General features: G+C 40.3%; 1 non-coding gene across 1 annotated transcript; it reads right to left on the bottom strand.

Moving 5' to 3' along the window:
• Positions 1-5,053: 5,053 nt before the first annotated feature.
• LOC141625867 (small nucleolar RNA R71) lies at positions 5,054-5,160 on the bottom strand. The gene has a single exon (XR_012535614.1). It is a non-coding gene; the product is annotated as a small nucleolar RNA R71 (small nucleolar RNA).
• Positions 5,161-14,746: the final 9,586 nt, after the last annotated feature.

Raw genomic sequence — 14,746 nt, forward strand, 5'->3', positions numbered from 1 at the left:
CTGGTTTGATTTCGCAAACACGCGAATATGTAGGCAGTCCTATTACAAGGGCACAACCGTATGCCCCTTTCACAACATTTCAAATTTTCAATCCTCAATAACCGGCTCGAAACTACGATCTGGTTTGATTTCGCAAACACGCGAATACGTAGGTAGTCCCCCAACAAGGACACAACCGCATATCTCTTTCAATGTCAACCATCAACATCAATCCTCAAAAGTAGCCCACCCAGTTGCAAATATTAATCTTATACCTCTTTACTGGGGGCTTCTTCCTTAAGATGTCGCCCATTCCTTGTTTTGTCAAATTCCCACTTTCTCACTCTGGGGGCTTCTCTTTCGAGACGTCACCCGTCCTTTATCCTCAAACATCTTTTGAGTCTCGACAACAGTCCAAAATAAACCAGCTTTAGCCTAGTGGTCGGTTCGGACGATGACAAGGTCTTGGTTCCGCTTTCCGAATCATCATGCCTCAAGGAGGGATCTCAAACAAGCAAACGGAGGCAAAGGTGTCTGGCAAAGATAATCAATTCTTATTCCCCAGCCGAGCGGATCTTCTACTCCGATGATCTGATGCGCGTTGACACCCTTTCTTGGCTAGGAGTTGCACTTATATGTGCAAAGTCTGTCAGAGTTACCCTCGTGTCGTGTCAATACTGAGTTAGCATCACGTTCACGACTGCCCATTTGTCGTTTTGTCGGATGCGTCAGGTGAGTCCGTGTCCCAACGGCCACGTGTCTCCAATCTATTAAATCACAGATCTACGAGTAACAAGACTCGTCTTTAAGCTTCACAACTTTCAAAACTCATATCTCCTCTCACGCGAGATATTACGTGCTAATTGCTTACATGCTTATGTGATCATATGCTTATATTCTTACATGATAGTTGCTTATATGCTAACTGCTCACATGCTCACATGCTTACATGCTTATGTGCTTATGTGCTTATATGCTTGCATTCAACGTGCTTGTCTATGCGACTGCGGATTTGTGTGGTCACTAACCATACAGATAATCTTGAGAAGACAAACTCACTCCAATTGAGTACTGGGTTCTTCCCAACAAACGACAACCCATCAATTCCAAGGGCTTTAACCCCGTCGATTACATGGCATACGCTACCTCCCAGCGAGCAGCAACTCATATCCCCGGCGAGTCCTAAGAAGTTTCTAACTCCCCACCGAGTGCCGATTTTCAAGTGGATGTCACACATGCTATTTCCCACAGTCGATCTTTCGACCACCATGGCTGGCGAGCCTTTGTCCGCAAACAAGATACAACTCAAGGACGTATCCCGAAGATGCCTCGGGTACGACTCCTTTTCACAAGCTAGCGAGCCTTTATCCGCAAACAAGATACAACTCAAGGAAGTATCTCGAAGATGCCTCAGGTACGACTCATTTTCACAAGCTGGCGAGCCTTTGTCCGCAAACAAGGTACAACTCAAGGACGTATCCCGAAGATGCCTCGGGTACGACTCCTTATCACAGCTGGCAAGCCTTTGCACGCACACGAGATACGACTTAAGGACATATCCCGAAGATGCCTCAGGTATGACTCCTTCCTATGGCTGGCGAGCCTCAAAACGCACCGCCTTCAACACCGGCTGGCGAGCTTTTGCGCGCAAATGATTCAAGGACATATCCCGAAGATGCATGAGGTATGACTTCTTCTTATGGCTGGCGAGCCTTTATACGTAGTCTAATGGACTTTAAACGACCCGCATCGGAAGTCGACAGACTCTAAAATGTTTCCGACGGCAGGTCCTTGACTCGAATCCCCGAGTCGCCTCGACGTCGCCATTCCCGACGGCAGGTCCTTGGCTCAAACCCTTTTGGGTCGCCTTGACGTCGCAATGGTCTTCAGGTTGTAATCTTCGATTGACCTAGAGATCATAATTTGACTTTCACCCTATCCAAGCCTAAGTCAAAGTGGGGGCTCTGTAGATACCCAGTATCTACACCTTCCAAAAACCACCCGATGATGATCGGACTATAACGTATTTTTTATATGCGTGCGTGGATTGGCTATACATGAGACGGTTTAATGCACTACTCGGATATGAAAAATGATTTCAAAAGCTTTCTAACTTCATTTGCATTAAAATAACACTATTTAGAGTTAAAACCGTCTTCGGACCCAAAACCGACTCAGAAACCCGCAACTCGAGTCAACCTGAGTCAACCCGAGCCAACCCAAATCTCGAATGTCAAAAATAATGCCATGAATGTTTTCATCATGTCCTTTCCATTAAAATGACCCTGATTAGAGTCAAAATCGACACCGGGCCAAAAACCGACTCGAAATTCAAATCCCGACTCACACGGGTCAAACCCGAGTCAAAGACACAAAATACCTACCCCAAATATCACCTAAGAGGAAGCTTACACGGCTAAGCAAACCTCAAAGGCCACAAATCACAAACAACAAAACATTGGTTAGAACAAACGCAAAATCCAAATTTGCGAAAGGGACAGTACACCCCATTGAGTCACGGGGTGGCTCGCGCCTTAATGGGCTGTCTCCTTAGCCTCCAAGCAAAATCGACCGACCTACCTGATGTGACCATAATTAGCGCATATTTAGCCCCCGAATTAGCTTTCTTCCCATGCTTTTTAATGCATATTTGGGTCATTTGTTGTCTTTAGTTCATTGTTTTGCATATTCTTTGAGATTTTGATCCATTGGTAGGAAAGGAGTGCAAATCTTGCATTTTCATGGCAAAACAAGACTAAATTGATTGAATTCAATGACCAAGCATCAAGGAGATACAAGATTAGAAGGCCTTTGTACATATTATAGTAGATGAGCAATGTTGAGAAAGGATCCTTGCATCCCCGAGGAAATCCCCAAGGATTTTATGAAGAAAAGGGAAGAAAAGAAGAAGAAACAATGCTGAGCTACAATCCGTGCGGCTTCTCCACAATCCGCCCGTCCTCCACAAGCACAATCCGTGCGTCTTCCTTCAAAGACGCCCGGACAGCAGCCAAAGAATCGGCCCGGATTCCTTTGAAGACGCCCGTCTTCCCTTGAAGACGCCCGTCTTCCCCCGCCTGAATCCACCCGTCCCGACTCCAATACGCACGGATTCCAGTACAGCGAAATTTCGTCTTCTCCAAGCTACAAAGAAAGAAGCCCTTCCTTCGAAAAATACCGGCTCCTCCCTGCTCAATCTAAAAAGTGTAATTACTAGTTTAGCCTTTAGTTAACCCTTATGGATCCACCTAATTTCCACTATAAATACCCCATTAGTCTAATTAGAAGACCATGTTCTTCTTATCAATAATTAGAGTAGTTAATATGAATCAAATCTCTCTTTAGTTTTGTAATCAACAATTAATCAAGTTTTAATACAAGTATTATTTCCTTAATCTCTCTTTTGTTCATCCTTTATTTTGGGTAATTGAAGATTATTTGGGTTATTATTGGGAGATTGACAACCTCTCAATCAAGCATCAAGTACTTCTTTTATTCTTTGCTTTATTATTGGAATCATTAGTAGGTATAATTCTCTTAATCCCTTTTTAATTATTGTTAATTACTTTCATTTGTTCATCATGTTTCCTTTTGTTGGTATGATTGACAACCTTGCTAGCATGATCAACATGATAATGAGTGAGTAGTGACCTAGCTAGGGTTAATGGGTAATTAGGGGAAATCAACATGGGGAATGATTTATGCTTAAATTAATATGCTTTCATGAATTATTTGCTTGCTTGTTTTGATCTCAACTCATGCACATGTTATGTTTGATGAAATGTGAGCCTATGAATCCTTGCATTTTTTTACCCATCACCTATCTTTTCAATGAGACTTGTAAGATATAAACCAACTCGAGTCTCATTAGACCATGCATGTTGTTGAGTAGGGAAGATTAAGTTGACTTGTAGGTGTTGTACAATCTAATCGATTCGGCTCCGGGACCCAAACTTTCCTAAGATTGTAAGATATAACCTAACTCAATCTATCACAGCAATAATTGTTTGCTTATAATTTGAGAACATGTTTGTATGATCAATTCCCATGATTCCCCTATGACCCCATGACACCCTAGTGCTTTTTATCAATTGTTTACAGCCCTTTTAATTCATCTTGTTTATTTATTTTCATTGCTATTTAGTTAGTGACCTTCTACATCAACCCAAATTGTGACACCCCTAAGACACCACTAGTTTCAATAGAAATCTCATCTCAATTCCCGTCCCTTGGGATCCAACCTTTACTTGCCTCTTTACTAATTGTAGAGTTGTTTGTGAAGCTATAAATTGTGTTTTGATTCGGACGTGACCCAACGACAACATCTATTCAATTGTGAACACGAAAACATCCCATAAAAAATGGCGCCGTTGCCGGGGACGGTGTTAACTTGATTTAGATTTTCTTATATTGTTATTAGTTGTGTCTTTCTTTGCCTTGGGGAAGTAAAACTCCTCAAGGTTTGTTCTAATTGTTTTCGAGTTGTTTGATATTTTGCATGTCTAGAAGGTCTTAAGGTGATTTGTTACCTTTTGATCGTGAAATTGAAAGAACCTTGACAAACAATAGGAGATTTGCTAGGAGGAATTTGAGAGGTATTAGTGAGGTAGTGGATATTCAACCAACTATTGAGTTCATCAACCCTTTTGCAAGAGAAGGTGAGGAGAACCCAACACAAAATACCCCACAAAATCAACCTACAATGCCTAAGTTTTCATCACATTCCGTACCCACCGAGGAGAACCTACCCAATGGTACTCCCACATCACAACATTTGACCGGAAATTTTATTGCTAAATCCGCCTTTATCCAATTAGTCGAAAGGAGCCAATTTGGGGGGATGCCTAGTGAAGACCCTCATTCTCATATGGAAACCTTTTGTGACTATTATGATGCGATTTCTCAAACCGGTGTGACTCAAGACCAAATTCGATGGGTCTTATTTCCTTTTTCTCTAATCGGCACCGCGAAACAATGGTTGAAGGGCCTTGATAAGGCCACTCTCAGAATTGATTCTTGGAAGAAGTTGGCTCTAGATTTCTACAAAAAATTCTACCCACCGGGAAAGACTAACATGCTAAGAGCTCAAATTACGGGTTTTAAGCAAAGGGATGAAGAATCTTTGTATGAAGCTTGGGAGCGGTTCAAGGGAATTTGTCGCTCATGTCCTCACCATGGACTTAGCGAGTGGTTCTTGGTACAACAATTTTGGAACGGTCTATATGAAGATTCAAGGAACATTCTCAACATGGGATCAAATGGAATGTTCACCGAAGTTGATGACAATCAAACTTGGAACAAAATTGAGGAAATGGCGGTCCATAACTCACAATATAGTAGACCTCGCAAGGCTACTAGAGGAGGAAAGCATGAAGTGGACTCCGTTACTCAATTGGGTACTCAACTTAGTGCTCACATTGACACAATCAGTTTGAAGTTTGAAAAAGCTATGGCTAGACTTGAAGAAGCCTCAAAATCACCAAAGCATCATGTTAATGCCATAACGGAATCCTCATCAATCCCAAGTGGGATATGTGAGAATTGTGGAACTTTGGGACATGACCAAAGTGAATGTAGGGGAACAAATGAACAAGTGAATGCTTTCCAAACATACAAGAGTGGTACCCCTTATTCCAACTATTACAATGAAAACACCAAATTCCATCCAAATCTCTCATACAAAAGCCAAAATGTTCAAAATCCTCAAACAACATACACCCCACCTCCCATGAGAAACCAAAATCAAAGACCCTTTTACAACCAAAACCAAGGTTACCAAAATCAAAATCCATACAATCACCAAAATGACCAAGGTTTTGATGTTCAAAAAGCGGTCCTCCAAATGCAAAAGAATCAACAAGAATTTTTCACTCAAATGCAAAAAGATAGTCAAGTAAAGGAAACCATCATCAACAACATCCTAGCTCACACCAAGATGTTGGAAACCCAATTGACTCAACTAGCATCTTCAAGCTCACAAAGACAAAAAGGGCAATTACCACCTCAAAGTAATCCCCCAAGACATGAAACGGTTAGTGCCATTCACTTGAGAAGTGGTACAAGGTATGAAGCACCGAAGAAGCAAGTTGAGGATGAAGTTGTGAAAGCTAGTGATAAGGAAGAAATTGTGCAAAACTCCAAAGATGGAGAATCATCAAAAGAAGAGGTTTCAAAGAAAAATGAAGACAAGGTCAAGGAGAAGGAGCCCATTGTGATTAGACTTCCTTTTCCAAGTCGTCAAGCCAAGCCCAAATTTGATGACCAACTTGGAAAGTTTATGGAAATTGTGAAGAATTTGGAAGTCTCAATTCCTTTCACGGAATTAATCAATCATGTGTCGGCCTATGCGAAATACATGAAAGACATCCTCACAAAGAAGAAGTCGATCCGGAAGCTTGAGACTATCGCCTTCACTAAGGTGAATAGTGCAATACTTCAAGGGAGTTCACCTCCAAAACTTAAGGATCCGGGAAGCTTCTCAATACCGTGTACCATTGGCGACACCACGATCAACAAAGCCTTATGTGATCTAGGCGCTAGTGTGAGTGTTATGCCGCACTCGGTGAGTAAAAGGTTGGGGATGGGAGAGCTTAAATGCACCAATATCACACTCCAAATGGCCGATAGATCGACGAAGACACCATTAGGGATATGGGAAGATGTTCCCGTACGAATTGGGAAGTTTTTCATCCCGGTGGACTTTGTCATTGTTGATATGGAGGAGGATTCCAACATTCCAATCATTCTAGGAAGACCCTTCTTACACACCGCGGGTGCGGTGATTGATGTAAAACATGGTGAGCTCACTCTAGAAGTGGGAGATGAGAGTATAACTTTTAATCTTGACAAGACTATGAGATCTCCCCGTTTACATGAACCGTGTTTTATGATCGATCATTATAGTCGAAAGGATGAAAGGAAGAAGTCGGAACTCCAATGGAAGAAGAAAATTGAAGATGCTCCATTCAAGGAGCAAGTGAATTTTGACAAGGAGAGCTTGCAAAGCTCATCAAAGTCAAGCAAAGAAGAAGAGGATGGCCTTATTGGCCAAGAAAAAGAAATGGGAGAGTTGTCTCCACCAAATCAAGAGATTTTTAATGATCAACTTAATGAAGTTTGTGGTCTTTCGGACGACGAATTTGAAGGGATTTTTAATCCTTACATTGGTAATGCCATCGATCAAGACCGACAACAAGGGCCAAGGTCTATTGAAGAGCTCTATCATGATAATGAACAAGCATTTGATTACTTTTTCAAGGTGTTGAGCAACATCAACAACACCTTGAACATGCCCCCTTAACATCTCATCAAGAATGAGAGTTTGGTGGAGTCCTCCCTAAACCACCATTTGTAAATATTTCTAACTCCCTAACTTGCATTTCAATTCTTATATTGCATTTTTGTCATTTTTGGATTTTTATACTTTGATCAAGACAATTATCATGTTTGAGAGAAGTGAGGGAGGGACTAACGATTTCAATTAATGTGTAGTGCTTTAGCTTAGTGTGGGGATGGCAATTGCCTAGGCTTTCCATGCCTTAGTAGTGCCCCGACAATGAAGAACACAAGATATGAAGAAGAATGGAAGAATGACAAGGGATATGCATTGTACACGGATGGAACTGAATCCGGGTACAAAGGGGTCGAATCCGAGCGGATTCAGGAGAATCCGCCCGTCTTCAGGCAATCCGGGCGTGTTGGGCAGAAGACGCACGTCCTGAAATGAGCTGAACTTTTGATATTTTTGACTGTCAGCGAATCCGGGCGTCCTGCATCCTAATCCGCCCGTCTTCAAAAATCCGCCCGTCCTGAAGGGAAGACGCCCGTCTTCTTGGCTGAGGAAAACAAGAAAAATCCCTGTAAAGGAATCCGCCCATCTTCTGTAGAAGACGCCCATCCCGTGTTTGCAAATCCGAGTGTCTTCACTGAAAGACGCCCGTCTTTAGGCGAGTTTTTCCAAACCCAGAAAAGGCAGAATCCGCCCGTCTTGCCCCTGCAGTTCAAATTTTTCGGGTTTTATAAACCCCCTCCCACCTTCATTTCTTCATTTCTTCATTCATAACACTACTCAAAACCTCCAAAACCCTCATCCTCTCCATTACAAAAACAAGATTCCTCAACAAGATTCACCAAAATCAAATCAAAACATCCTTTTAACAACAAATCAATCACTCCTTTTTCAATAAAAATCAAAACCAAGCACAAAATCTTCAACCTTTGAGTCGATTTTTGAATTCATAAAGGCAAAGCCTTTCACCTTTAAATCGATTTGAGTACACTAGAAATTGAAGATTTTTCACTCTTTTCTTGGTTTAATTCATCAATGGCAAGGACTAAGGGAGCAACAAAGGCAACAAAGGCAAAGGCACCAAAGGCAAAGACACTTTCATTAAGGCAAAAGAGTCTTCAAGCAAAGAAAGCATTGGCTATGGTGGTAGCAAACCCAAACTTGGAAGTGCAACAACAACAACAACCTCCCATGGGAGTAACAACATCTACTACTCCGGAAATTGATCAACTTGCAAACCATCCGGAGGTAATTTTCATTTCCAAAACCCATAATGACACTTTTGCCAAGTTTGCTAGAAAATCTTTTCAATCCACCAAGTTTATTTGTGAAGATACCTTAAATAAGTTGGGTGTCCTTGAGCAAACTAGAGACTTCTTTAAAGCCATGGGGTTGGAGAAATTGTTTGAATCAAAAGAATTGACATACCCCTCCCTTACCTTAGAATTTTTGAGTTCTTTGAAAGTTAACAAGGTTGAGACTATGGAGACCATCGAGTTTCGTCTAGCTAATGTTAGTAGATGCATCTCCTTTGAGGAAATGGGTAAAGCTTTGGGTCTTAGTGATTCACCGAGTTATTTTAAGAATGTTGGCAAGTATGACCCCGACCCTCTTTGGGAGGCGATTTCCGGAAGGAAATTTGAAGACTTTCATGCTAGTCGTGCTCTTTTAGTCCACCATCCGGGCATAAGAGTATGGCACAAGGTTATAGAAAACACCATCATTGAAAGAAAAGATACCAACCATTTCACCAAACTCGATTTTGTTCTTCTTGAATCGGCTTTGAACATTGGAAGGGAATTCACCAAGCCTTTCAACTCTCTAAGGCTTTTGGTGGATAGATGGCTAAACATTGATTGTGGGAAGAAAGGCACTACCGTTATTGTGAATGGAGGCCTAGTCACTATCCTAGCTAAATACTTTGATCCTAACTTCAATAAAGATAACAAGTATGAGGCGAAAGAGGGTGGTCATCTCGTTGATATGCATACTATGATACACAAGTACAAGTGGGTTGCCCATAACCCTCTTGACACCAAGTATGGATGGCTCACTAGTGAGGCTAGATCTTTCACTTTGCCTTCGAAGATTTGTCGATTAAGCGTCCACCGGACCAATTATCTACTTCCCCTTTCAAAAGAGGCCGAGTACATTATCCGACAACAAAAGGGTGAACTTGAAATGCCCTCCTCTTCCATTGTCACACCACCCTACCCTTTCGAGTACCAAGAGTTCAAGCCGGAAGGTGTTGAAGCAAGAAATGATTATTTGACTCTTCTCATGTAAGCAATGCACAAGCAAGCCTTTGAGGCTCGGAAAAATGCTTACTTAGCTCAATATCCACCCCTCCTACACTTAGCTAGGCAAGGACTACTTGATCCTTCATGTCCTTTGCGTAGTTGGGCGGATAGAGAAGTCCTCTTTCCGAGTGCATCTAGGGTTGTTCCGGGTGATAATGAGGTTGTCGGTAATGAAGAGGTTGATGATAACATTGATGAGGAAGCAAGTGAAGAAGGAGAAGAGGATTATGAGCAAGGTGAAGAAGCGAGTGAAGAGGGAAGTGGCAATGAGACCACTTCTAATGAGGAAGATGATGATAGTGATGATATGATGGAAGATTAGCAAGCTTTAGAGGCTCCTACCCTCTCAAGGTTTGTCTATTTCTCTCTTTGTTTTAATTATTTTTCTTGATCATTGTTGGAGTAGTCCTAGCACCATAGAGGACTAACACCTCGGCCCCATTGAGGTGTTCTCATTTTATTGTTCCCACCTTTCAAAATCCAAAATGACAAATTAGTTTCATGCATTGCATAGTGTGTGCATGAACTACACCCATCCTTGGACATTAGCAATAATGTCTAACTCGGTTTGGGGAAGTCAATGCATACACAACGGGAGGTAATCTAAATTATCCTCTCCGTCATAAACAAAAACCATGCATCATGTAGTATAGATTAGTGTAGCTTGCATTTAGTGTAGAAATCATGCATCATGTTTGCATAATTTCCCATCATTTTGGCCATTGAGGACAATGCCCATATTAGTGTGGGGATGGGGAATTCTAACTTAACTTTTATTCAAAAATCCAAAAAAAATTGAAAAATTTCGAAAAACCATAAAAATGTGAAAATTGAAAAACCCAAAAACATGTTTATTTCTTTTGTAGTGTAGTCATGTATATATTGTTGTATATATTGTGTTTGTTCTATCCTTGTTCACATTGATTAACTACATCACATCCGAGACATGAGGATCATGAAGACCGCATGGTATGATCTTTCCAATCTCCTTTTTCCTCTTTATGTTAATGACTATGTGGCTTTATTTTGATTGATGCGGTATAACAATGTGAACTTAGGACTTGCATTTAGTTTATATGTCATATTAGTTGATAGAATCACTTGCATTAGGATGTATATACTAGTTGCATCATGGCATGTAGTTGCATTTAGAAATTTTTTTTTTGAAAAGTGCCTAAATGAGAACTTTGACAAGAGCAACTAAGCCATTACAAATACTTTTTCAACTTAAGACTTTGCCTGCTAGAATGGTTGTAAAACACCCTAGATTGTGTCATACTAGTGTCTTTTGAACCATGACCCAAAGCCTAGTCAAGGGTTTGCATGTGAGTCACCTATCCAACCCCGTGATGCGATGTGGACTTGGTTAACTTGTCTAGGTGACCTTGATTGACCTTGTGGTAAGGCAACCCAAAAATACTTTCTATCAATAAGCTTGAAGTGCTCATTTCAAAAATTTTGTCATGTGGAAGTAATTTAATGCCAAGGAAACCTCAAATGTTATGAAATGTTGAAATGTTGAGAAATTTAGTTGTTTTGATGGAGGCGTACCACTTCGATGTGCTTTGGAGAGGGATCCATTGAATTGGGCCCCCACACGGTTGTGAATTCAACCGCCCAGAGACAGAGTGACTATCACCCCGAAAAGCTATTGTCTAGAGGTTAACCGATTGCCTAATAAGCGATTGACGAAAGCAAAGGACACTAGCCCGGAAGGGACAAACCCCATCTTAAATTTTTGAAATGTGAAAGTTAAATGAGGTCAATTTTTGAATACTAGTCATATCCACCCTTTGTTTATAACGATTTGAGCATTTCATTCCCAAAAAGCCTTTTTGTCAAGCCACTTTGTCGAGCTTGGGACGATCCATGACCTTTACTTTTGTAGAGAATTCGAGACTTGTCATGTCATATGCTACTAGCATCATAGGGATCATCATTCCACCACCATCCGATCGCTCTTGACGAAAGCATTTGGAAATGAGGACGAAAGTAGTCTAGTTTAACACCATTTGGAGGTGATTTAGTGCCATCCTCTTAGCCTTAGTAATTTGTTGAACTAGTATTTGTGAAGGATTATATGCTCTTAAATTTGTTCTCTTTTAGTTGCCTCCGCCACTTGATGAGGAAGTGGCTATTCCTTTTGTAGATGCATCCATTATTTGATTTTGTGTGCTTAATGTTTGGATGTGTCGCCATTTTGGCAAGACCCACCTTGCCTTGCAAGAAGGCATCCTACCTCATGGTTGTCTTGTTGTGAGTTGAAGGGGCGGAGTGAGACCCGCTAATTGTCTCATATCGGCTATATTATTAGGATAGTTTAAATAATGGTCCTAGTCTTTTTCACCTCTTTACTCGGGACGAGCAAAGGTTCGGATTGGGGATATTTGATGTGACCATAATTAGCGCATATTTAGCCCCCGAATTAGCCTTGTTCCCATGCTTTTTAGTGCATATTTGGGTCATTTGTTGTATTTAGTTCTTTGTTTTGCATATTCTTTGATATTTTGATCCCTTTGTAGGAAAGGAGTGCAAATCTTGCATTTTCATGGCAAAACGAGACTAAATTGATTGAATTCAATGACCAAGCATCAAGGAGAGACAAGATTAGAAGGCCTTTGTACATATTATAGTAGATGAGCAATGTTGAGAAAGGATCCTTGCATCCCCGAGGAAATCCCCAAGGATTTTATGAAGAAAAGAAGAAGAAACAATGCTGAGCTACAATCCGTGTGGCTTCTCCACAATCCGCCCGTCCTCCACAAGCACAATCCGTGCGTCTTCCTTCAAAGACGCTCGGACAGCAGCCAAAGAATCCGCCCGGATTCCCTTGAAGACGCCCGTCTTCCCCCGCCTGAATCCGCCAGTCCCGACTCCAATACGCACGGATTCCAGTACAGCGAAATTTCGTCTTCTCCAAGCTACAAAGAAAGAATCCCTTCCTTCGAAAAATACCGGCTCCTCCCTGCTCAATCTAAAAAGTGTAATTACTAGTTTAGCCTTTAGTTAACCCTAATGCATCCACCTAATTTCCACTATAAATACCCCATTAGTCTAATTAGAAGACCATGTTCTTCTTATCAATAATTAGAGTAGTTAATATCAATCAAATCTCTCTTTAGTTTTGTAATCAACAATTAATCAAGTTTTAATACAAGTTTTATTTCCTTAATCTCTCTTTTGTTCATCCTTTATTTTGGGTAATTGAAGATTATTTGGGTTATTATTGGGAGATTGACAACCTCTCAATCAAGCATCAAGTACTTCTTTTATTCTTTGCTTTATTATTGGAATCATTAGTGGGTATAATTCTCTTAATCCCTTTTTAATTATTGTTAATTACTTTCATTTGTTCATCATGTTTCCTTTTGTTGGTATGATTGACAACCTTGCTAGCATGATCAACATGATAATGAGTGAGTAGTGACCTAGCTAGGGTTAATGGGTAATTAGGGGAAACCAACATGGGGAATGATTCATGCTTAAATTAATATGCTTTCATGATTTATTTGCTTGCTTGTTTTGATCTCAACTCATGCACATGTTATGTTTGATGAAATGTGAGCCTATGAATCCTTGCATTTTTTTACCCATCACCTATCTTTTCAATGAGACTTGTAAGACATAAACCAACTCGAGTCTCATTAGACCATGCATGTTGTTGAGTAGGGAAGATTAAGTCGACTTGTAGGTGTTGTACAATCTAATCGATTCGGCTCCGGAACCCAAACTTTCCTAGGATTGTAAGATATAACCCAACTCAATCCATCACAACAATAATTGCTTGCTTATAATTTGAGAACATGTTTGTATGATCAATTCCCATGATTCCCCTATGACCCCATGACACCCTAGTGCTTTTTATCAATTGTTTACAACCCTTTTAATTCATCTTGTCTATTTATTTTCATTGCTATTTATTTAGTGACCTTCTACATCAACCCAAATTGTGACACCCCTAAGACACCACTAGTTTCAATAGAAATCTCATCTCAATTCCCGTCCCTTGGGATCCGACCTTTACTTGCCTCTTTACTAATTGTAGAGTTGTTTGTGAAGCTATAAATTGTGTTTTGATTCGGACATGACCCAACGACAACATCTATTCAATTGTGAACACGAAAACGTCCCATCACTACCATCCCACATTTCTCTATAAATACCCACCATAACACACCATAATATTCACGCGAGCGTCCGCCCCCTCCTTCTCCCTTAAACTTCTAGACCCGACTTCCTAAGTCACAAAATCGGCACGTGTTTACGACCTACCGATCGTAAACACAAGCCTTAAACATATTGTTTGGTACCGTCGCCGTGCATTCGACCGACCCATTCGACCAACTCAACTAATCAATAAACATGTTTTAATTAACATATTTTCAACGCATTTTCAAAACAAAATCCTTTTTTAAGGCACTCTTTTTAAACTTCTTGATCGTGAGTAGTCGCTACGAGAAAACTTGTCTCTAAAGTCGTCTACGTCGCAAAATATCAATACACGTAAGTTTGAGGGTGTAAACAACTCACTTTATTTCATGTATTTACTGTTTTTATGAGTCTATAAGCATGAACAATGCATAACACGATTCAAATATAGATTAGACGAGCCAAAACCGAGTTTTGGCCTGAGACAGAAGCTCCTTGCTATGCAAGGAGGCTCGCGCCTCTTGTAGGTGTCCAGGTCAGACTCATCCGTGTTTGTTCTCGTCTTTCCTCTTTATTTTATTTCTTATTTGTAATCGGTTTTTACCATTTCAAATGTTTTAATTCATTTTTATGATAAATATGTTTTGACCATTACAAAAATCATCCTTGGTTCCTTATACCATGACGGTTTATTCTGTGACTCGATGATATTATTGGTTAATTACATTTTAATGGGTATTTTGACACCCTTTCTTTTATTTACCATTTTTCTCATTTGTTTACATTTGTAAACATATTAGTCATAATTCATAATCATCCTTGGTTCTTTATACCATGTCGGTTTAATCCGAGTACGATGACAAACTTGACTAATCACAAATAATCGAACTTAACATAATTAGTTCAAATCAAACATTTTACATTTTTATTTGTAAATCATGCTTTTCAAACATGCAAATCCGACAACGAATATTACTAATATAATAGTAATTATTCCGAGTCATGCAAATCATACTTGCAAATCATTAAT

The sequence above is a fragment of the Silene latifolia genome, chromosome X, assembly GCF_048544455.1.
Source record: "Silene latifolia isolate original U9 population chromosome X, ASM4854445v1, whole genome shotgun sequence".
NCBI lineage: Eukaryota > Viridiplantae > Streptophyta > Magnoliopsida > Caryophyllales > Caryophyllaceae > Silene > Silene latifolia.